Below are 25422 nucleotides of genomic sequence, written 5' to 3' on the forward strand. Positions count from 1 at the left end.
ATGGCATGACTGCACACAGCAGCCATCTGTTTTAATTATGTAAGAATGCTGCCCCGGAATGCTGGACTGCTCCGTTTTGCTCTTTGATTTAGCCCCCCTCCCCCCCACACATTTGAGGGCTGACTTCAGAGGAGCTTCGATTCGATTTTCTGTTTGGCCACTGAGTGATCCACCTTTCGTTCTTGTCACCTCCGTTAAGCACCAGGCCATGGTAGACGAAGGCTTTGGTTTAGATGCATCTTAGTTCAGATGCATCCAGAGCCAACCGGTGTAGTGCTTTCTAGGATTTTTTTGAGGTTGGGGGCATAAGAAGGGCTAGAATTTATACAGAGGGACCAGCTATATCATCAGCTGATGGTTTGAAATTGGTGAGGTGGGGCACTCTGGGAGCCAACCAGCTTTCAGCTGGGGCCAGTGGCCCCGCCCCTTTTTGCCCCTACCTTCAAGCCCGTGTACAGGGAGCATGTTGTCGTCGGCCTTGCTGGTTGGGGGTGTGGCCTGTATGGGCTTCTGGCAGCCTCCTGCATCATCACATTCCCAGTTAGAAAATGATATGTAGCAGCCATATTGGTGTGTCAGGACTCTGGTGTCACCTCCGTGAGCACGGGGAAATCCCCGTGGAGAGGAATATTAGGCATGGCTAAAGGTGTCATTGCCTTACATTCCCCTTGGTATTTATTATCCGGTGCCAAAGTGGCGGCCGAAATGGCCCCCATAGTGTGGGATCATGTAACCGCACATGCGTGTTTTCGCCGGGTGCTTCAGGAGGGGAGGGGGTGGCAGCTGGGGCATGGCTGTGAGCCGCTCCGATGGACCGTCCAGCTGCATGACGCTTGTTTTGGAAAAGCCTCTTCCTCGGTTACACAACAAAAATAAGAACCACGAAAGGGTCCCTCTGCTCCCCGCACTACGGTTTCGAATCCGACGCGTGTAGGCAGCGGGGAATTCCCGTCTGTGCGTCTGCCGGCGGGAAACGGACACAACTGCATGCCGCATCAGGATGCCCTGCCGTCCCTCAGAAGATGGATGCTTGGAGGTGTCCTTAATGACCGTGCTCGGTTATTATGGGCTGTCGTCACAATGGTGGATAGCTGAGATGCCCCGCCCGTTGTTGCACGCTGCTTATTGAATATCTTCGCTAAATCATAAGCCTTGATAATCCCAAGAACTCCATTGAGTGTTTGTGCAGTAATTCAGCGTGTGAGCTTTCGGCTGCAGGAATTAGGTTCGGCTGCACCGAGCAGGTTCACTCGTGAGTCAGGCTTATAAGGATTTATTTCGTCAGATACATCCGGCCCTAAAAGAAACTTGATCAAGGCCTTAACTCAAACCCCGTATGTGAGCCAATGGGATATTCAAACCATTAAAACTTTCAAAAATCACAAGCCCATTATTGTTAAGAGAAGCTGAAAGGCATCAAACTTTGATCTAATGGTGCTTCTAAGCCTTTTCTCTGCCTTGGAATGTCTTTATCTCTTTTGATGTAGTCGTGTATTTAAGGTTAGCAGATATGCGCAGCCCACACTGGGGGCCTTCTAAGATACGTGTACAAATCGTTCTGGCTCAGCCAACACTGTTGCATGGAGCCACACTTGCTGCATCCTCAAATCGATTCAACAATTGGTGCATTTCAAAATAAGTTGACCCGGGTGCTTCCTCTCTAACAAACCATCTGCAGACTGGCGAGCTCTTCTGGTGTTTCACTGCTGGACTGGCAATAAATTCTGAGTTTTGACAAGGCCCGCCGCATTGTTTTCTGGGTGCTGAGCTGAGGGTGTCGCACAGCTGTGCTGTATATTATCAGCCTGGCCTTGTCCTAACCCCCCCACCAGGACAGGGCTGCTCTCTGTGCGCTGAACTTCGCGCCCTACCCTGTCAAGGGAATCGCCCATTTTGCTCTGCAAAAACGGCACCGCGGTAAGAACAACACTCCCAATATGCTTTCTACATGGCGACCTGAGGGCCTTGCCTGTTGCTTTTGGGCATGCTATATGATTTCAAAACCTGTTCTCTTAACTATCACCTGGGGAGGGTTGGTGGGGGGGGTAGAAGAAAAGGCTTCTTTTGTGTACTGGGGGGTGTGACCGCGATCGAAGGCCGACAGATTGAAGATTTAGTGGGCTCTGACGCATTCCAGCTGCGAAGATCGGACAGGACGGGAATTACTGCTGTGGCGCCATGATGCCCAACACACATCATCCGGCACGGTGAATTCTTTACAGCTCGATGTAGGGGGCCCTAGACTTCGTTGGTCTTCTTAAAACCCTCTTCAATGTCTTTGTCCTCATGCAAAGGGGTTCTGGGTATCTTTGGAAGCAGATGATGTCATCTCAGCAGGGAGGTACTGCTCTGCACCAACACCGAACCTGCACTCCTACCCACCACAGATAATACAAGTGCCGGGGCTTTTCGCCGAGCCCCCCAGAATACTCAGCGAGACTCGCACTGAAGTTTTGCACCCAATTGCTAGGGCACACAGCGGCCATTAATCATCCAGAGCCGGCCTCAGTTTTATTTACACCCCGTCTCTACATCGGGGCAGGGCTAGATTCAGGCCTCTATATTAAATCTCTGCAGTCTGTATATAGATGGGGCACAGACTGACTGATTGCACTCTCCTGTTTACGGTATGCCAGAACAGTCCGGTTAGTCGTTCAAGGTCATCCGTCGCTCTGACAAAAGAGACCGGTAAACCGGCACTTCTCACGTCTGTGAAAACGTACGCGCGCTTGTATTTGTGGAAACTGGGAAATATTTCTTTTCCGAGTCTCGAGGTGCCAGTGCGGAGCATCATCTGTGTCGTTCCTGTTTGTGGGTGTATGCAGTGTCCTATTTTATAATCTAAATAATCAGGCTACTATAACTGGCAGTGCCGGCCTAGCGTGTGCGTGTGAGCGTGTGCGTGTGAGCGCGTGCGTGTGTGGTTCTGTATACAGTAATGTCTAACGGGCTTGTTGCTGCGGGTGCCAAGGTGGCAGATGGGGACGCTGTGCTCACGCACGTGTGCTCACACGTGAGGCCGCTACGGCCGCCATCGCTAGCAGCGTGGGTCAGAACGGCGCTGCTGGGAAGGGTGAAGATGGGGGCAGTGGAGGCTTCCCCTCTCTTTCTGTCCTGCCCCCCCCACCACTTCTCCCCCTCCTAGTGGCACCTTCCCCGCTAACTTTGCCCCTCTACTAGTCACCGGTATTTACTACCCCCGAGTGCCGCGTCCCCACAGCGTAGCTGCAAATAACCGTTAAGGGCTGATTCGGGGTGAGGGGTGATTATAGCCCCCCCGTGTGAAATAATATGCAGCAGTGGTGGGAGGGGGCGGCTTCCCATCTGTCCATCGGCGGGGCAGTTATGGGAAGGGGGCAGGTTTTCCTTCGCCGGAGTGTTGGGCCTCTTCCTGATAGGGATTTCTTGCCTTCTCTTGTGTTTCTAACCTTAACTGACCTGTTGGGAAGTGGAAACATAGAACAGACCGGCACTATAATTTCTTTCAGCTTATATATTTGTGTGTATACAAGAGGAGCCCCGATTGTCATGAGGGAGCAGGTTTTTCTACAGTTTGCTGGTATATAATGTGACTAAACGGCACGTGACAGTGGCAGTGACTGTCACACGCGTCTCAGTGACGTGTAAAGCTGTCCTTATCTCACAGGGACCTTGGTGTGGATCTCGTAACTCCTCAAATCAAAATGGGGAGAGACTCAAAGCTAATAACAGTAATAACTGATCAGGGTCTGCTTGGTGTGGCTGCGGAGGATCGTCAGGGGACTGACAGAGGCGTCTGCACCCCCACTGTCCCCCGGGCGTCATTCCCCCGACGCTGCAGGCAGTTTCATTTCTCGTAGTTGTTGATTTGCAGCACATAGCAGCAGAGCCAGGGTCCCGTTCCAGTCTTACCTTCTTTCTGTGTTGGGGACACCAGTTTGTCCATTTCATAGCCTAGCGGCCCCTCACCAGCATTATCACCCCAGTGCGGAAATGCCAAGCAGGGGCTGGAATCTTGAGCTGCACCAGAGTCTCCTTGGAGGTGTCCTCTGGCCTTCGCGTTTCCTGCTGTCTGGTCATTTCACACGTGCCGTGGACAGGGGAAAGTGGGGGTCCTCTTACCGCTCACATGAATGGCTGCTTTACTCCTGTGTCATTGCTGTGAACGGGGTCCTCCGCGTGGTCGAGCTAAGCTGCAAGCCGTACAGTGTGGGAAGTCTCTGAGAGCACTGCTGCACTCCATCATCTTTTCAGGCATTTCTCTGCTCTTTCAGTTGCCACCCATGTCCTGATTTCATCACAAATTAGGGCCACAGATGATTTTGTGCGGAGGAATCTGTTATTGTTTGCTGCCAGGCCTGGGGCCTGCTAATGGTTAGTGTAGTTAGCACAGTTTGCGCAGTTATCACAGACAGTTAGCACAGTTATCACAGACAGTTAGCATGGTTAGCACAGACAGTTAGCATGGTTAGCACAATTATCACAAACAGCACGGTTAGCTAATGCAGTTATCACAGACAGTTAGCACAGTTATCACAGACAGTTAGCATGGTTAGCACAGACAGTTAGCATGGTTAGCACAGACAGTTAGCACAGTTATCACAGACAGTTAGCACAGTTATCACAGACAGTTAGCATGGTTAGCACAGTTTCCACGATTAGCACGGTGAGCACACTTATCATAGTTAGTGCAGTTATCAGGTTAGCGCAGTTAACACAGCTTGCACGAATAGCACAGTTAGCGAATGAGCTTGCTTCGGCTCTCTGGCTGAGAGCTCAGTCCTCAGCGGCAGCGTCGGCTTGTGACAGGAAGCCTGGTCACAGCCAGGGAGACCTTGTAAATGTATTAGCACTGCTCTGACCCCGAGCAGTCATAATTTACATTGTTATGTGCTTTCGGGGAGGGAGGGCGGCTGGGGAGGGTGTTGGTTACTCTCTTTTGTGGAAGAGCTGGGGGCTGCTTTTGATTCAGTCCCTGGCGTTTCATCGAATCGTGGGATTAGCTAAGCGGGATATGGGGGCGGGGGGCCGGCCGGGGGGATGGCGCGCTTCAGAGCAGATCTCTGTATGATCCGTCTCGTGTTGCACAATGACTCAGAGCAGAAGACTGATTGCCTGTGGATGGGGCGTCTTGCCCGACCGCACTGTCCTGTGGATTCTGATTGGCTTACCTGGCACACATCCTGCAGCCTCGCTTATCCCTGGAACGGTGACCAAGGAAAGTGATCCAATCTAATCCCGTTCGAGTTTCCATCTGATCTCTTGTAGGTGTCCCTGCCCCTGTCGTCGTGTTCCTTTATGTCTCGCGGTAGAACAGGCTTCTCGCAGTGCGTGAGCCGCTGCACCGGGGCCGCTGTCCGGCTCGCAGGGCCCAGAATTAGCAAGCGTCTGGAACGTTCCTGTCTATTCCTGTTTTGTTCCCTGATGCAAGCACTAAATCCGGCAGTATGGCTACTGAGGGGGGAGGGGCTTCCTTGTTTATGAACTGAGGAGGCAGGGGAGGGCGTCTGTCGCTTAGGACGGCGGGGGCCGTGGGCGGCAGCGCCAGCCGTCTTTGGCGTGGGCATGTGAGCGGTGGCCCGTGTCTCCGTGACCCCACAGAGGAATCCCGCTCCCCACTCTTACGCCACACTGGCTCTGAGAGGCAGCGCCCTCTTTGGTCATAACAACCAATTGCAGGCATGAACCCCATGGCCATGGGTGGGGGGGGGGTTTAATCATTTGTGCTTCTGAAGATGCTTCTCTCCTCTTTCCCTACCCTCCCCCACTCCCCCAACATGAGTTATTGCTGGAAAAAAAAACAATACATAGTGCTAAAAATACAAATCAAAAACTCTGAACATAAAAGAGTCAAATATATAATAGGTATAATTTACTCCAATTGTAATGAAAACTTACCCCTATTGGGCAAGATTTTTTTTTTTACCTGTTTCCTTCTTAATTGCACTATGGCAAGTTCAAAGCATGTACATTAGGGCCTGTAATCAAAGAGCCACTAGCCTGCGCTACACATTTTAGCTGCAGGCAGTCTTTAGGGACTCCTAAATTAGCCCGATGAAAGACCTACATGGTTCACATCACGCAGAAGACAGGTGTCAGCCTTGAGTGGCCTGCTGGCTCCGCGTGCCTTGCCGTTGTTGTGGTTTGATGCCGTCGTTGCCCGTCGCTTGGGGGCAGAACCATTTTTGTATCCCCTTACTCCATGTCTGAAACCCCCCCCCCCGCCCAGTTGCGTAAATAACTCAGGCAGTACAGAGGCAAAGGAAGCAGTGGTTTGCGCTCTAGAGGTGAGGCACTCTGCAAAGATTGCAAAGATTTTGGGCACTGCATACATATATGGTGAAAATATTATATAATGAACCTAGAAAGCAGTGGTGCTACTTTAAACTGGCTAGCAATGGATATGCAAGTAAACGGTTGCCTGCTGTGTATTATCCCTTTGTTTTTATTATTCCGGATGATTATCAAGAAAAACACATGTTGTATTAGTTGTGGCCTGCTTGGGGAAATCAAATGCCAAGCTGTTAGTCGAGTGTTACTAAATGGTTAGATTGTCTGAAACTTTGACTTGGAAATAGCCACATATGAGGAGTGTAGCAGCTTGTCCCCTGATCCCTGGCAGCACAGGACATGAGGCAAGGGACAGCCTGGAAGTGATGTCAGCATCACAGGGCATAAGCGCACACGCACACATACACACGCACACGCACACATACACACGCACAAACAAATGCATGCAAGCGCGCACACACAATGGGCAGTTTAGACACATCAGTTTGCTTTTTTTGAGCCTGGGAAGAATAACAGAACAGCCAGAGGAAGCCGATATGAACAGAGAGAACATTCACACACGCAGAACTGGGGACAGGAATGGAACCCGCTGAGGTTCCACACTACTACTCAATAATACTTTGCATAAATTATTTCTCTCATCCTTTATTAATAAAGCCTCTTTATGTATTGCTGTTAGAAGGTTTTAGAAAGAAAACGAATGAAGAGGTTAATTCTCTCTTTAGAGCTCCAAAGGTTTCACCAATGAAGTATGTCATATGTAAAGAATGTTAGCAAGCGGAATTGCAAGAAATATGCGTTTAGGGGTCAGCCAGGGGTCAGAAATGCATTGCGAGGATTCTGGTCTATCCAGACTCCATTGCTTTCCGGAAGTTCTGCGAACATGCTGGTGGCGTATCTGGGCATCAGATAGGCTGTTCCATCTCATTACACAGATGCTTGGCTGGTTTGAGGTCTGTCGATCATGCAGGCCTCCACAGGATCCCAAATTCACGGCCATGTTCCAGGAGCTGCCCTTGGACAGTCCTGTGCTGAATAAGCTTTCGGAGAATGGAAGGAAGGACCAATCGCAGAGCCATTTTGTTGATATTTTGTTTTGCGTCAAAATTCCTTATTGTTGCTCAAGCGGCAAGCAACAGTATCTCAAATACTGTCAGAAAAAGCCTCTTTTCGGTTCCGTTCAGCACCATGGCCCCCACTCACATCCTCCATCTGAACACATACTGAAAGCTAAAATTTATTAGCGTAATCTGCTTACAACCAGTAACGTTTTAAAAAAAATGTTTACATTTTTACAGCCGGGCTTGCCTTTCCCTTTAAGAGCTGAAATACAGGAAAGGAATTTCCTCTTTGAAAGTCCTCAACAGGAAGTGTGAGCCCCAGAGAGGGCTGTCCTAAGCAGTGCCTGTCTGTACCATCTGCTTATGTTACTGTACCTTTGGCAGACAGTATAACATGTTCATGCAAACCCCGTCTTTCATATGAACGCAAATGTAAAATACATGTGTGCGTCCACCAGCTTTCATTACCGTAATTTGCTTTTTATCCTCAGTCCTTTGTTGCTTTGAGTACATTTGAGTGCATTAACATTTGTGGCGATTTGCCCATGAATGATCCACAGTGAGCAAACCTATATGAATGCACTCAAAATGCCGACACACAAGGATGATGTAGTAATTACAGGGCATGAGCCTCAGTATAAACTTGATTCAATATGGCATCACTTTGCGTGTTTGAAATGCACTGCTTGCATGTTTGAGTAATTTTTGGCAACAATCCTGGCCACAAAGGAAATAATAACCTAAAACAGAAGTATTTATGATAACTGGCTTTAGTAGTGCTGTAATATAAGGTATAAATTATGTAGCAGGTGACAGGCCATGTATTAATGATTTAATTGATAATGACAAACACACATGCACATAAATTCTGGCAGGCTCTAAGGGTGGTGGCTGGCTGCTGATTTGCAGAGAGGGTGAATCCCGGGACAGTAATATGGATAGCACACATGAAAGTGTAGGTTTTTGGAAACAGACGAGCCTGTGGAAATCCACCTCCTCCTTCTTAAATGCGTTGCAGATTCAAGCCGAACTTAAGGAATACGGCTGAGAGGAAACGGAATACTTCACAGGGTCCTCGTTTCTTACATGTGGATCATCTGTGGTTATTATTCTGAGAGAGCGTCCCAGATTTTTTTTTTTTTCATGCTTTTTACAATGCCTGCAAGGGAAGAACATTCAATTTAATCATTGTAGAGATAATTTGGCAGTAGGATTTCTGTGACAAGACACAAAGAGACTCATTCACCCACTACCCACCAGGGCTGGAAACCTTCCTAAATATAATGCATCTGGAATCTGCTGAGCATGATCTCTGTTAAAAAATATCCCTTGCATCTAACAATTTAGCTAGAAAAACAAATAAGACTAATTTGAAAGTTAGGCTGATTTAATAAAGTCTCTGAGTGGTATGTGAAATGAGAAGGAGCTTTTGATCATTACAAACACGTGCCTCTGAAGGAAAGACCGGCAAGTCTTTATTCTGTGGAGAAGAACAGCCACTATTATCTTGCTTAAGACGTGATGATTCTTTTCTACAATATCTTCTTGCAATCATTATCCAAGCTAACTCTAATTCCATGTTTCTGTTGGTGCGGCAAGGGTCGGAGTTTGCTTTGGATTTTCCCAAGAGAAGAAGTACACATGTAATCCGGGATCAGCCCCCAAAAGCTGCCTCGTGACACCCCATGTACAAACTGTGAGTCCCACAGGAACGAGTTGGTCTTTGACCCGGCCTGACCAGGCACATGCTAACACACCCCTAGTGGCTCAAATGTGCGTTTGCTTAGCATTTCAGCACATCGTGTTTGCCCAGGGGTCCCATCTCCGCCTACACTCTGACCCCCTTCACACTCCCCCGACCCCACCCCCCCTTATGGAAAGATAACTTCATTACTGGCTCCTTGTGTGAGCACATCTCAGTTTTACAAGAGAGGAAATTGTTTCATTAACTTGCCGAACAGAAAAAGAAAATTACAAAGGCCCGCTGAGAGTTGATTAGATAACTAGTTTAACCCTGTCCATTACCATCTAGTTGCTGGCCAGACTCTTGCAGTTCATAGCCACACAAAAGCAGACAGGAATGTCTGTATTTTGGTTTTGCGAGGCAGCCGTGCGCGGCCGCGATGTTACTTCTTCCTCAGAGCAGCCGTGCTTGAAGAACTTTGAGAGGATTCAGGTGGTAGAATTCAAATATAGCTAGATGGGGTGATCTCTGCAGGCAAAGGAACAGCAAACAAGCAGGTTTTAACCTGCTGCCGATTTTGGAATGTTTCAGCCACAGGATGCCTCACTGACAAGGCATCTTCTGGAGGAACCCTGAGGGCGACGTGCGGGACTAGCGATTCGTGTTTGTAAGAAGTGCGCCCGCGATCACAGGGGCGTCAGGAATTGCCCTGTAGCTGCCCCAGTTCTCCTTGCCGATGTCTCATTCTCTGGATGATCCTCTGTTTGTTCCCCGTTGGCCAGGGTTCAGCCGGGGCTGTCAGTAGGAGACCTGGGAAATCATTAACGAGAAGCAGAGTACAGGACACCAGCAACGTACTCCAGTTTCTCTTTTTCTTCTGTATGTACAGTAGGCACCATAGCCCAAAGCCCTCCGCAGGGAGGATTGTGTCCCTATTAAAGTATATAGGTGACCACAAGGACGAATCCGCATCTGCTCTCTTGGAATAAATGCTCCTAAAGTGGGTCTTATCCCACACCCAACTGCGGAAATATGCTTCTCCCTTCTTTCTATTTGTCTGTTTTTCTTTCCTTTTTTTGTCTGTCGGTCATGCTCTGTCTGGCAGTGAAGCAGGCCAGCACTATTAGGGCCGCGCTTCCCGTCGGCGCAGAGCAGGAAATCAGAGACGCACATTCCCAGCATTCCAGTCTGTGTCCCTGAGCGAGGCCTTGTGTCTGACATTCAGTTGTCTTGATCTACAGTCCATGATCCATGGATCTATATTAGGGGTATGAAAACTGCTCGTGTAAAGAACAAATCTCAGATCTCATGGTCGGCTGGCCATCCCACCATTGGTGCAGACGGAGTGAGTGGACAGTTTGTTGTGATCACTCGAGACAAAGGGCATCCATCGGGTTGTCATGGGGACCATTTTGCTTGCACACATCCCATTTCCATCTCATCCTTTTAATTGGTCCTTCTTCTCCTCTATCCTTTTTCTTGTGCCTGTCTGAAGCCTCTTAAGGACAGAGACTGTGATTAAACCCCAATCAGAGGCAATACCAGAAAAGGCAATGTTGGTCATAGCTAAACACAGCACTCAGTGGGAGAAGATATGCGAAATACTAAGAATGTAGCAGAAAATAACGCTTGTGTTATCCTCATTTTCTGAAAGATTCCTGAATGTCTGGATGTAGCAAAGTAGCATTAAAGGGTGAGTAATGCGTAGAGGATTCTTAATAGTAACATATATTTTTTCTTGCTATTCAGTGCCACATAATTTTTTCCACCAGGCCTAGAATCTTTGACGCCAAGCCAAAAGTTGAGAACTCAGCTAATGCATTACAAGCTGCTTTATTTTAACATTATATAGTGTGCCTTTTTATACTCCTTGTTGTGGTTGTGTTGATCTGCTCATAGAGAAGCAAGCTACAAGGATTACCACTATTAAAAGATACAGTTTCACTAGGCCTGCAGTTATTACGTACAAAGTATGTTGTAAATAACAGCACGCACATTTCCCAACAGTCAAATTACTTGTACTCATTAACCTCATTAACATAAATTTTATTAGCGTTGTAGTGAATATTGTACATGTAGAGTATTTCTTGTTAACTGCTGTTCAGATTTGTTGTTGTTTACACGGTGCATATACGTTTAGTCATTATTAAGTTTAGTTTTAAGTTAGTCTTTTTGACCAATAAAATGACAGAATTGCATCTGAAATTGTTTCGTGTCTAAAAGAGGAGGAGCCCTGAAACATTACCTGAGCTCTTGTGAAGCTTAGTAGGTTACGGGCCACTATCAGGACTGTTTTACAGCTTTACATTTACAGCTAGCTGGCTAACGGTGAGTAGCTGAGGAGGGAAACTCCGCCAGCAACATCCGGGGCACGGAAACCGCCGAACGATCAAGCTGAAAACTGGTCAAGCTGTTTGTCCCCAAAATAGGAATAGCTATTGCGGCCCGTGAAGCTGTCAGTGTCAGTCCAGCGTATCGGAATAATCAGTAGCTTATAGTAATTAATTAAGAATGCCCACCCACACAGACACACACACTCACACACACACACACCAAAGGAGATTAAATAGATTAGTCTAGCTGTGAAAAGTTAAATGCCCAGAACAAGTGCTGCCATTATGGCGCTAAGCTAAAGGTCATTCCTCTGCAGTGACCCAAGAGTGCTCTTCAAGATGAAGGACAATTAAAAACTCGTTAAGTCTGGCCATGAGGCTGAAGGAAACGGTTTTTCTGATAAGGCCAGAAGAGGCAGTGACTCTATGCCATTGTTGTCTGATGTCATGCGAGCAGTCGTACGATCCAAAAGGGGCGAGAAGGTGCCGGACTGCTAATCAGCTTAATACGTGATGGTACAACGTCAACACTGAACTGGAGCATCACAAATTTGGTAATAAAAATCTGCTGTGTAAAATCTTTCTGAAACACAGAATTTTTTTTTTATGTTAATAAAGTTATAAGAAATGTGGCTCATTCTAGATGTTAATGAGCGTTAATTATATAAGCAATTTGACACAACGGCTAAGCTGCGTATTCATGCATATGCCACGCATGACCCCGTCCCGCCCGCACGCTGCACTGAACCTCAGCGGCGCAGTGTTCTGTTAATTAATATTCTCGTGAAGTCCTGTCCGGGCAAACGAGCCACAGTCGCCGTTGTTCCTGAGCTGTATTTTCAGTTGGGGCCGGAGGCCCAAGCCAGTGTGTATGGGAAAGAGTTTCGGAAGCGGGGATGTCTGGTGGGACCCGTCTGGCAGTTTAAGTATCAGAGACCCTTGTGATTTAGTTTGAGCGGGGGGCAGGATGTAGACACAGGCTACCTCATGCGGACACGCATTTACAGCACTTCATAAAGCCCACCTGGTGTAGCATTGATGAGGTCTGTTCACCCCCCTGCCAGTCACTGGACACGTCCTTTCTGTATCGTGATATGATTCATGTTACATTTCAGATTGATACTGTATAACACTGGGCTTTCTGCCTGAGTGCAGCTGGACGATAGGTGCACATTAAATGAGGCAGAGCGGGTAAATGACCGGGGACCGAGCTGTCAGCTCGCTGTAGAAGACGCGATGGTCACGGAAAAGGCGAGTTTCTCATTTTAATGGATGGCTGAGTATTAGCTGTCGCTGTCACCGGCTCCACTGAAGTGTTCCATCTTTCGTTGTTATCGTTGTTAGTTTGGAAGTAAAAAATAAAAAAAGACAAATGCAAGGAAGGCAGTGATGGCATCTTGGCAGAAATGTTGCTGGTTTATGGCCAAGAAATTTCCGGTAACCCATGTCATTTCTTGGGCGAGTGCAGCAGCGGTGTAATAAATGGCTGACTGTTTAAAGACATAAATACCCTTCATCCATCTAGCAGTATTCAAAAGGTGGAACATTATTTTGTATCCGGTTCTTTCCTCCCCATTTTTCTCAAAGTTCAGAAATTACTTTTGAAATAATTTCAAAGGTCAAGCTGTTCTCAGTATTTGTGTTTATCACCCTGAAGAAGCAGATAAATGTTTTGAAAATATTGTGATTGCTTCATGTGGAGCCTCTGAGAGAGTTTAGATAATATTGCGGTGAAACGAGTGTCTTGTCCCACCCACCTGATTGATTTGCCATGTCTCTTCTGCTCAAACCACTCCTCGAGAGATGAACTCTTTATTACAGTACATTCACTTATTTTGTGACTGTGGCCTATTTATTTTACCAATTGGTCTAATTCTCCACCCCATTTGGCCACTTCAGGGTCACAGTGACTAATTGAAATATAAAATGTCAGTTGATGTCCAAATATTGTCCATTTTTGGATTTCCATTTCGATTTCCGTTCTCATTTATTCAACCATGCAGTTGCAGAGACTCTTAAAGACCAGGCAACATTTGATCCAGAATAAGAACTGCGGGCTGGGTTATAGTTCTTAAGAATATGCCGGAAATTGCTGTCCTCCCTGTGACTCCGCTGCATGGTAGCGAGCTTCATTCATGCTGTCTAACCGCTAACCATTTCATTGGATGTAACCTACGAAAAGCATAGCGAGTGTGTTACAAATGGGATTTAATCTCAGTTTTTGCTTGCTAAGCATATGTAGAGTCCAGAACAAGGCCAAAGTGATATAACTTATTACATTCATTTTGCTGCTACATCACAATCTTGTGGGTTTAGAAAGATAAAAAAGCAGTAATTGATTCAGCCGTTCTGACAGACTCTGGAAGCCGGTATCCGCAGTGGGGGGCTCTGCCAAGATGGGCTCTACATGGCCAGTTATGTGGGCTTCCGGATATTAAATGCCGGGCAGTTGCTGAGATGAGCTGCGATCTGCATACTGACTTCCTGCGGACAGCAAGGCTTTGCTGCCGCCCCGTGTGGCAGCGCCTCACGGTCTCGAGTCACAGGGCGAGATGTGCATGCAGGTGCCCTGGGACGGCAAGCGTGTTTATCAAAGACGAGCTGTGACTCCTGGTGAGCAGAGAGTCAGGGCGTGCGATGGTGAAAAACCACGGCCTAAGAGGCACAACTCTACTGTGAAAAGCAGGCCGGCCCGACCCAAAGGATTCCTCCGCAGTCACGACGTCGTGTTTGTATTACGTATTACGTTACAATTCCCAGAGCTTACGATTTCAAAGGTATTTTATTTGCGATGCTCTTAGACGAGAAGTAGGACTCGGCAGTGCGAATTTCACGTGGGCCGCTCTAAAATTAATTTCCCGTTCTTATTCCGAGCAACGCTTCATCTTCACTGCCGGTAAGGGCTTTGCGGCTTTTACTGCAGCCTCTTCCATAAGTGATCGACTCATTGGTTAGTGGCTTCATGCCAGACCAGACTCGCCCTGAAAGCCTGACGTTCACCGCCTGTCACATCCAGCTCTGGTCGGGCTCACATCCCTGCCGGACCGTTTCTATACCCCTCGAATGTTCCTGTTAGTCGGCGGGTCTGCCACTGCCCCCTCCGCAGTCCATCACTGCCTGATGGTGTGACACCCTGTGACAGGCAGTCCAAGTTTTTGCTCCTGGCAGGGAGCTGGGAGGGAGCAAAAATATGGACCGGCTGTGAGTCCCAGAGGACCGGATTGGGCTAAAAGCTCACGTAGGGACACTCCCCCCACCCAGGGCCGGGTGTCTGGGCAGGGAAGCTCGCCTCTCCCCCTTTGCTCATCCTCCCTACCTGTCTGGGAGGTGCTCCAGAAAGAGAGCGCTGTCCTCAGCCCATTGTCGTTGGCATTTTTTTAGGTCGTGGGGGAAAGGCGCAAGTCTCTGGGAGGAATGCAGGTATAAAGAGATGAAGAGTCGGCAGACAAACTCCCGCATTCTGCCTTCGTGCTTCCAAGGTGACGCAGAAGCGGCTGCAGGAGACGCCCTCGTCCTTTTGTTTTGCATGTAGCTCTGCAGCTTTCAGGGAGGGTTTATGAGTCTGTGGTCCATGGGGAGGGACTGTGTGTGTGTGTGTGCGCGCTTGGATTATGTTAATATTACTGTATGTTGTGGGGACCAAATGTTCCCAACAATGTAATAAAAACCTGTTACTTTGACTTTGTGGTAGCCATTTTTCAGGTCCCCACAGAGATCTGAAATCAAAAAACTGCCAAAAGTCTCATATTTTATTTGTTTACTTATGGTTAAGGTTAGGGCTGGGTAGGGGTTAAGGTCATGTTGAGATTAGAGTTTTCCCCATAGAAATGAATGGAGAGTCCCCACAAAGACTGTGTTTGTGTGTATGTGTGAGAGAGAGAGAGAGTGTGAGGTCATTTTCAAGGTCCATCTTAGCGCCTGTGCGCTGACCCCCACATTCTGCCGTAGAAGCTCTCCATGATCATGCCTGTAGATGCCTCCTACAGTGAGCGAGATCATCATCGCCGTGCCGATAGACCGCGGTTGTGGTGTCACCCTGGGAGATGATTCATCTCCCCACTACGTGTGGCGAGAGGCAGCCGATGCGATAGGCTGGAATGGCTTCTAGCAGTGGTTTGCACGGTTTGTGTAAAAACATCCACCAAGCGAGGGCTTTATCAATGGTGGAATTGCGTGTCAGATGGATGAGAGGATGTCGATCTCAGATTAAATGCAGTATTCTTTATCGAGGGGGCCACATTGCTCGCTGGTGTTCGGAATTTAACGCAGCGTCACGCCTGGGGAGTGAGTTTGCGCCAGGTGACAGAGGTGCGGCAGCCAGGGAGTGTTTGCCTTCACACCTCCCCCCCCCCCCACCCAGCCTGCTACATTTCCACGGTTTCGCTTCTGTAACTAACAGCCACCCCTTAAACTCCATGAATTTGAGTCATGGTTCCCATTAATCAAAGTCTGTCTGCTGCCATTACCTATTTCTCATTGTGAAGCCATCCATCCATCCATCCATCTATCCATCCATCCATCCATCCATCCATCCATCTATCCATCCATCCATCCATCCATCTATCCATCCATCCATCCATCCATCCATCAGCCTATCCACCCATCCATTTTAGTGGAATGTGGAAGATTAGCACAATGACGTAAAAATAATTTTTTAATTCTGTTGAGAACAAAAGATTGATCTGTAGGCCACATTTAATAAGGAATTATAAACATTTTGATGGCCGGTACTTGGAGCTCTTATAAGTGGTGAATAAGCTTAATAATCCCTTGTCCTTCACTAAAGCAAAGGGCTGACTGTCACACGCAATAATCCCCATTATTTTAGTAGTTATGTCTTTAGTCTTTAGTGATTTTTAACCAATTTCAGCGGTTATCAGTATGTTAAACAATATATTGTGCGTCTCATTGTACAGAAATTTGAAAAAAATTAAATTTGTATGTGTATTTTATACATATAGGCTTATAATATTTTACAGCATTTTAGAATCCTGTGAAAGAAAGGGATTCGACAAAAACTCAAACGGTCCATTTCTACAACAACTGTTAGCAATGTGGGTAATAAGCATCCCACACTGCACGCTGTCGCACGACCAAACCACGGGGGGGGGGGGGGGGGGGGGGGCTAATGCCACCTTATTCCCCAGGCCCTGACTCCCTCCCCAGGCTCCCCGGGAGACCGTATTCATATGAATAATCACTGTAAATGTCAGGCTGACCGTGGCGATGAGTCCGATAAGACGGGCGCTCGGGTTCCGTAGGCCGGGTGGCCGTCGAGCCGCTGGAGCCGAGCTTAGCCCCGGATCCCCGGCCTGTTAGCGGCGCGATTAGCTTCCCTGGCGCTGCCAGGTGGGCGCCACCCTTCTGTTGCTACAGCAGATAATCACAGGGATTAAAGTTAGCCTAGCCTCCCCTTATCAGTCACATTAAAAGTCTATTTCTCTAATCAGGTAATTACAGTGATTACGGCCTCCTTCCCACACGCTGTGGCAGAGGCAGCCTGAATCAAACCATCCGCACCCCCGACCCCCACAACCCCCCCATGTTCTGCTTTCAAATTAGGAACACATTTCCTTTCTAATTACTGTAATCAATGACTACAGCTGCTCTGTTACCAATGTACTCCCAGCATGCACTGTGGCCCCATCTGAGTGAAATAAAAGTTTACAGTTTGCTAAACTGAATTGTTACTCGTAGGAAGGATTCACTTCCATTGTGGTTGTAAATATTAGCACAAAACAATTATTTGTGACAATTATTTGTTCAGTTATCACTGTCTAGTTTTACTTGTTCGTCTTTAACAGCCCAAACAGTTAAAACTTGCAATATTAGTTCAGATTTCTCTCAAAATTCACTTCACATATGCCTAAATGCAGGATATTTTTTTTTATTGATTTAGAACATTCTTCAGTTTCAAAGGAGGTCACATGTTCACAATATGTTACTCATTTTTTAACTTCCAGATTTGCTACAGTGGAGATTCCACAGAGAACACCGTGTACTGCTCTCCGCCGAGCGTTTAATGTGAGCAGAGCCCCGTTTCTCACTAAACTGCCATGATGGAGCTTTCAGGACTGTAGTATTTAATAATTAACTCAGATACCAAATGCATTACAGAATTGCAGAACTCGATTCTGCTTTTTCAGCCATCTTCCATAGGCAGTTATCTGGTGTATCAGTCGTTAGATGCGGTGGCAGTTTGGGGTTTCACTCGATGTGAGTCATTTGGAAATATCATTTCTGTGTGTTTTCGGAGAATGCGAGGGGCACACAGAGCTGGGTGGAAATGAGGACCACAGCCCTGGGAAGTGTGAGGCGGCTCTGACACCCTATTCTGTCCTTTCCCTTAATTTGCGTGACTGAGGCGGAGGTTACTGGGAACTGCTGATGGCAGACTGGGCTTGTGGAGCATCATAGTCCTTCTGGGTAATCCTCGCCAGGGCGAATGGGACCCCCCTTCATCCTCCGGGGCCCCTGCTGTCGCTCGTCAGCGGAGCGCCCTCCCATCGGCTGCGTGCTGGGACACAGCCGGCTGCTCCTTCCCAGGGAGAGTCGCCTTTGGGAGGAGCAGCGGTCGACCTGTGAGGAGCAGGATCTGGGAGTCAAAGCCCGGTGCCGCAGCGTCACTCGAGCCTCTGGATCCTGCTCCCTTTTTAATCGATTACGTAAGAGGAGATTACAAGCAGCTTTGCCAGGGAGGAAGAGCGTTATCTTACAGACTGCAATATCCCGAAACAGCATTAATATAGCGGGCAGCTTGTCGTCTGGAGGGCCACCGCACGGTCGCTATGTTTTGGAAAAGCTTTTGCAGCTACACCTTGACACCCACTGCCCGCTTCGCTGCCGTTTATCAGAGCCTCTCACCTCCGCTGTGCCAGAACAGTCTGTTCTCTTCAATGTCCTGAGTCATACCGCAGCTACGTGACGTGTTTGTGTACAAGTCGCTCTGTTTTGGTTTGCCTCGGCAGTGCCGGCGATGCTTATCTGCCCGTGCCTGTTTCTGAATGGTCCTGCGCCGGAAGGAGCTGCGACAGCAGCCCATCTGTCACTGCAGCAGCGATTGTGGGAAAGCATGCATGTTTCAGAGGCCGGGGCGGGGTTCTGGCAGCACCCGTGCATTCCTGAGCACGTCGATGGTGCTTCTGCTAAGTGTGCGTGGCGGCGATGGCCTGTTGGCATGCGGGACAGCCGAAAGGTGAGCCACGCTGAACCCAGCCGGGCAGTGACTGTACTTGTACTGCAGCTGCGCTCTGGGCGGTTACTGTCTTTCATTTTCATGTAAATAATGTAGATAATGTTGTGACTTAAGGAAATGGCACCGGGTCCTGAACCTGTGCATGAACTTCTGGACAGAAAATGGATATTTAGTCGAATTAAATTGTTTATATGGATTCAACAGCTACTCGTGCTGGTACAAGCATTATCACCCTGTCACCACTGGAAAGGCCCTGGGTGCTGCCGCTGTCCTGGCTGTGTGTGTGTGTGTGTGTGTGTGTGTGTGTGTGTTTGTGGACATATATTACATTGTGTGGACCAAATGTCATGTATTTTGTTTGGTTTGTTTGTTTGGTCATGTTGTGATAAGAGTTTTCCCCATAGAAATGAATGGACCGTCCCCACAAAGATATTTACAAACCTGTGTGTGTGTGTGTGTGTGTGTTGGGCCTCAGGTAAAGTGAAACGACCTAGCAGGGCAGACAGAGGTCAGCTGGAGTGGGGCGTTGTGGGGGGGGGGGGGGGGGAGTCCGATGCTCTGAGGCTATTCCTGCCTCACACTACTCTGATATGGAGCCAGGGCTCCCCCCCTCCCCAAACCCCTTCCGCGCCTCTCCCCCAAAGCGAAGTCTCCCGGCTTATCAGATTCTCCTCGGCCCTGGCTTTGCATGTGGCCACAAAGGCCGCCTTTCTCCTGGGCCCTGGCCGCCTCTGGTATTTCCTGCTCTGTGCCAGCTCTGCCCTGATTAGAGGAAATTGAGTTAATGGGCTCGCCTCTGAGGCTCGAGAGGCGATGCCTAGGCTGCCGTGGCTCTGCAGCCGAAAGGCGGGATCGGTGGGGGGGTACAGAACGTCTGCTCTGATGCCCAACATCCATCCTTCTGTTCATCCAGTGCAGGAAGCACAGTGTGTAAGGTGGGGGACAACCTGGCCTGGGTGTCTGTCCATCTCAGGGCGCAAGGCGGGGGACAGCCTGGCCTGGGTGTCTGTCCATCTCAGGGCACAAGGCGGGGGACAGCCTGGCCTGGGCGTCTGTCCATCTCAGGGCACAAGGCGGGGGACAGCCTGGCCTGGGTGTCTGTCCATCTCAGGGCACAAGGCGGGGGACAGCCTGGCCTGGGTGTCTGTCCATCTCAGGGCACAAGGCGGGGGACAGCCTGGCCTGGGCATCTGTCCATCTCAGGGCACAAGGCAGGGGACAGCCTGGCCTGGGCGTCTGTCCATCTCAGGGCACTAGGCGGGGGACAGCCTGGCCTGGGCGTCTGTCCATCTCAGGGCACAAGGCGGGGGACAGCCTGGCCTGGGCGTCTGTCCATCTCAGGGCACAAGGCGGGGGACAGCCTGGCCTGGGCGTCTGTCCATCTCAGGGCACAAGGCGGGGGACAGCCTGGCCTGGGCGTCTGTCCATCTCAGGGCACAAGGCGGGGGACAGCCTGGCCTGGGTATCTGTCCATCTCAGGGCACTAGGCGGGGGACAGCCTGGCCTGGGCGTCTGTCCATCTCAGGGCACAAGGCGGGGGACAGCCTGGCCTGGGCGTCTGTCCATCTCAGGGCACAAGGCGGGGGACAGCCTGGCCTGGGCGTCTGTCCATCTCAGGGCAAATTCCACTTCCATACCTCATATAGTGTCACTTAGATGTTTCTTATACTTTTGTAAGCAGGGATGTCCATTCAGTTTTCAGACTGACTGACTGCTGGATAATGAGCATAGTCCTCTGGGTAGCCTCACTATGGACCTGCACCTCCACGACACACCAGTCAGTAGACAGCTTAGAGGCACTAACTTGACCAGAGAGGAGCCAAACTGATTGGGATTCTGTCTGGACAGCCCTTGGTTTCTGGACATGTGCTTCCTGGGTGAACTTGCTGATGCCCCTAGATTCAGACGTCTCCTTGGGCAGCTCGGTGTTGGCACCTTGGGTGGCGAGACTCAGTGTGGGCGACGGTATGTGAAATACAGGTGGTATGTCAGCTTGTGTGGACGCTGAAAACAGCTGATCTGACAGCTGCTGCAGCTCCAGCGCGATGCATTTAAATGTGATTGGTGGAGAAATGCAAAGGGCTGGCGGAGGGAAATGAAATCATTTTTGCCACTTTAAATCAAGAACATTTCAAAGTATGGAGAAACATATGTCAGCATATGTCATCAGCAAATATATATGCTATGTATGTAAATGTGCATTATAGACAGATGGATGGATGGATGATGAAAGGATGGATGGATGGATGGATGGATGGATGGATGGATGGATGGATGGAAGATTTCCCAAGGGAAAATTAAAATGCAGAAAGTGGGTGCATAAAGCATCCAATTATGCAGTTACAAAATGAAAGCCAAGTACCACAAGGTCAGAAGTGAATAAAGGATAAACAATGCAGATATGAGAATGCATTTTCCTGTAATGTTAGAGTGTTACAGAACATTATAATGTCATATTTTGAATGTCTTTGGCATTTTGTGATTGCATTTCCCTGCATTAAGTGACCAAATTGCATGTATTCATCCATCTAACCATCCATCCATCCTTTCATCATCCATCATCCATCGAGCTGTCTATCATGCTCACCTAGAGCCTGTCTCAGGCAGCATAGAGCACAGACCCCTCCCCCAATGGACAGATACACCACAGATGGGAGGGAAATGCATTGTGGGGCACATACAGGCACCCACCCGCACACCGTGGCCTTGTTTGAGGCACCACATAGCTGAACTGCATGTTTTTGGAGCATAGGTGGAGATGGGGCGGCAGTTACCCCATTCGCCACAGTGCCACCCTTTGTCTGTGCCTTAATGTGCGGTATATATAAATTAAATATTAATAACATTACTGAAACACATACGCTGAAGCTAAAACAGTGGAGCACCTTAAATTTCAGCTGTTAGCTGTCAGGTTGTTTAACTGTGACTCCCATGCTGGTGACAAGAATACTACTGGTTGTTAGGGGATGATGTTTCTATCTCCTTATAAACCGTCACGTTCAGCTTACCCATCTCGCTGACGGTTACTTATGCATGTGTACGTCCGCGCGTTTTAAATATGTTTTATCTATGTATAGATGTTATTGAGCTGTTGACTGCGAAGTGATCTTTTTATCGTTAGCGTCAGTAGCATTTAGGATCTGGCAGTACAGACGGGCTGCCGCTTTGTCAGACGTGGGAAATTTCAAATGCTTCAGGGCTCAGTGCCAGCCACCGGCTGCCCTGAACAGCCCCCTGAACGACGGGCTGTGAGGAAGGAACAGAGTCACTTAGACTATCAGGTCTGATACTTCCAGCACCTGCTCAGCACCCCTGCCCCTGACTAGGCTGATTAAGTCAGCCATCTCGAATGATTTGCAGTGTTTTCATTTAGGATTCTTATTGCGTTAGGATACTGATATTCTAATATGGTTGCATGTGAGCAAAACGAGAAGCACCATTGTGAAAATGTATTCAGTAGCGTTCTGCTTTAATATAATTTGTTGGCCAGGGTAGGTGTGCGTGTGTGAGTGAATGGTGTGTGAGTGAATGGTGTGTGAGTTTGCCATGTGATGGGTTTGGTGACACATCCTGGGTTGTTCCCTGCCTTGTGCCTATAGCCACCGAGATAGGATCCCCCCCCCCCCCCACTACCCTGAATAGGACAAGCAGGAGGTTCAGAAAAAGTCTGGATAGATGGATGGATGGATGGACGGATGGATGGATGGATGGATGTTTCCCAGGGTGGCTTTATGATGCCATCCAAGGTGTCCCCTGCCTCGTGCCACCTGCAGGAGGCTTGTGGCCCCATATTGAATAGACAGTCAGAAGATCAATGAATAGGTGCATAGATGGATGCATGGATGGATGGATTTTTTACTAGCAATGGCAATGCTTATTGGGGCTTGGTCATCCTGCACAGGATAAGTGGTTAGAAGATGAATGGAAAGTTTATTGCGGGTGTTTAATTCTTCACCATTAAATGGTGTCAGTTATTATACGTCTGGTATACGGCATTGCCTTGTGCGTCTCTCGCATGTGCATTAATCGTGACACTTGTAAAAGCCATATCGCCACAAAACAAAATTATGTGACAGGTCTATAAAGCTCCATTTCAAGGCAGCCTTGCAGAGTCGTCCTTCAGCCTGTTGTGGGAGGAGAGTAGCATTAACATGAGATTGCACATGCTGCTGTATTTTTATGTACACACTGGTACTGCATAACGGAACCTTCTTAGGTGTTAGTTTTTTAAATGTTTTCCCTCTTTAAAAACTGTAACACTTTCAAAAGCAGCTGCAATTTAGTGATTTCTACGAGCGTTATGTACGTAGATGGCGCTGTGTCTTTAGTTTTGTAACAATGTTTTAAGTGGCATCTGGTATCATGAGAATGGGGTGGTCTGTTACCGCTCAGTGAAAAATACAGACGCTCCTCTACTTGCGAACGAGATACGTTTCCGAACGGCCATTCGTAACTTGAAATGTTCCTAAGTCGTTATTCAACATTTTAAGGGCATACGCAAGTACAAAGAGCTAGGATGCTGGGAGTACGCACGCTACGCTGCTGCGCGGGTGTGATTTTTATTATATTCCTGAAGCTGTACTGATTTAGTTCTGTGGTTTCTCAGTGTACGGTACATGTCTTTAAGGAAGCTCCACCTCGATGTCGTCAATCTAACGACTTTTACCTGAAAGTTACCTGAAACTCTTTAGATGCAGCGAGCCGTACGTGCCCAGCCAATGGGATCTGCTCTTGTCCCGGAGGAGGGAGGAACGGCTTAGGGTGTGGAGCATGTGTTTACCAGTGGTACCCCCCTCCCTCGGTGGGGGTGCCCGAGGCCTGTGGCGACTCCTTAGGGATGCCATGCGTCGAGTGTTGTCATGGCAGTAGCTGGGGGATGCTAGGCAGTGGGTGCCCTGCTGGCACGAAGCGGCATCGCTGCCAGCGCTGGAATATCCTCCCACCGAAAAGAATTATGTTTCGCTATCAGACTGATTCTGTTTGCTCATGGCGTTCTTTAAAGGGGACGGATGATCATGCAGGATGATAAGGAGAATGACGGTACCTGCATGCTCTCTAACTATGGGATGGGTAGTGTTTGCTGGATCTCACTGCCGTAGCTTTTAATTGCTGTAATTTATAGTATTGTTTTTTACTGAAGTCACTACGCCTGGTCGTGTCGTCACGTCACCGTGGGTCCCTGTGACCTTGTGTCGGCGGCCCCCGGCCGATGTGGCGCCGTGACGCGCAGCTCGGAGTGTGTGGCACTCCGGTGCCCAGGCGATGGATAAACCACAGCGCTGGTGTCGCTGTCCCAGCCGTGGACCTGCTCCGGAGGCCGCCGAGAAGCCAGGGCCGGCCCTCAGCCAAGCTTTCCGCCTGGTTCTGGGCGACTGTACAAAGGCAGGGATGTGAGGCCGAGGGCCCGTCCTTCCTCTGCCCCCGCTGCCTTTATTCTGCGGCCAAGCTTCGGCCCCCTCCCAAACTCCGGCTTCCCATGTTCTGCCACCTGTTGGGGGGGGGAGGGGGTCAGACAAGGTCACAAAAAAGACAAAGGCCTAAATAAATATCTTTCCATAAATATCTCTTGGACGGGAGTCGATGGGCGACACGTCTGCTCGTCCCACGTTGGGGGGGGGAATGAAGATCTGCCGGCGTCACCACAGCCTGGCGTGTTTCAGTGGTATTTTAGGCGTGAAGGTGTGAAACGCGTGAAGGTGTGAAACGCCATGCTGTGTCGCGACACTCTCCGCGTCGGCTGCTTAATGAAGGACAAGGTGGGGGCCATGTTGGAACAGGGTGGGTGTCACATGGTGTTTAGGGCCGACGCTCATTCTGGGCTGGACAGCGTTTTAGGATGGACCACAACACCGCTGTCCGTGTATCTGAGCGTAATGGAGAATGAACTCACCCAGTCCAACCCCCCCCCACCAGGTTTGTGGTGAGCCAGCACTTTGCATGGCAATTAAGGAGCTGGCCAGATAAAAACAGGCAGATTTTTGGGAGGGGGGGCATGATCTCCACGGTGACTGAAGGGGGGGAGGGTGTCTACGTCAGAGAAGCAAACGATAACCTCCCCGGCCTTGTCGGTAAGCCTCCGTCAGCGCGCTCTTTTCCCAGCTGCCCCGTGGCAGTGCTCGGGATTTAAATGCGATTTCCCTGCCGGCAGCTACATGCACCTCATTGAAGCCTCATGCCTGTGCCATTAGTGGCATTACCCCAGGCTGCCACAAATCTGAGCAGAGGAATCATCTCCTAACGGCATTTATCTATAAAGAGGTACCAGTGCCTCTTTACAAATGTTTATTCATCACGATTACAGGCAACTGGTAGCTGCTTTAGGTTATTATGAGATTTGCTTATTAAAATGCCCATTCGTTTTCAGTGTAAGAGCGTTTCATGTGTTTCACAGTGGGATGTGTGCCCCCCCTCTGCCCCTGACACCCCAAAGGTGCGTACTTCTGGGACACTGTGCCGTACCCGCCATGCCCACTGGTAGTCACCATTTCCCCTCCGGTCGTCCCAACGCTCTCCACCTCACAATGAACTGCACATGTGATTGACAGCTGAGCTCCCCCTGAGCTGCAGTGACCCCTACTGGTCAGGTCGAGGTATGGCACTTACACAGCTGGAGTCCTGGTGGCTTCTTCCCCCTCATTCCTGACAAAACGGCACCATCGTGGCCACCGTGCAGCTGAGACATCGAGGGAGAGCGTGTGTCGGCTCGGCGATAACTCATGTAGTCCGCTGTCCTTTCGACAGCTTCTTCCTCGCCTGACAAATCTGCGATTTAGCTTAGCCTTTAGCTGTGATCTGTACTAAGGGGATTGGTTGTTTTGGCCCTAAGCCCGAGTCTGTCTCTCTGGCTCTGTCTTTGTGCTATATCAGCCCACTAAGAGC

General features: G+C 49.0%; 1 protein-coding gene across 4 annotated transcripts in view; it reads left to right on the top strand.

The window, feature by feature from the left end:
• thrab (thyroid hormone receptor alpha b) overlaps nucleotides 1–25422 on the top strand; it is a 102966-nt gene that overhangs the window by 31400 nt on the left and 46144 nt on the right. The window contains exon 1 of one of the 4 annotated variants that reach the window (XM_023814265.2): nucleotides 18421–18543. The exons of the other annotated variants lie outside the window; for them this stretch is intronic. The gene's annotated coding sequence lies outside the window, so the exon portion shown is untranslated. Of the gene's footprint in view, nucleotides 1–18420; nucleotides 18544–25422 lie in introns of those variants that run through there. 4 annotated transcript variants of the gene reach the window in all.

The sequence above is a fragment of the Paramormyrops kingsleyae genome, chromosome 5, assembly GCF_048594095.1.
Source record: "Paramormyrops kingsleyae isolate MSU_618 chromosome 5, PKINGS_0.4, whole genome shotgun sequence".
NCBI classification, from domain to species: domain Eukaryota; kingdom Metazoa; phylum Chordata; class Actinopteri; order Osteoglossiformes; family Mormyridae; genus Paramormyrops; species Paramormyrops kingsleyae.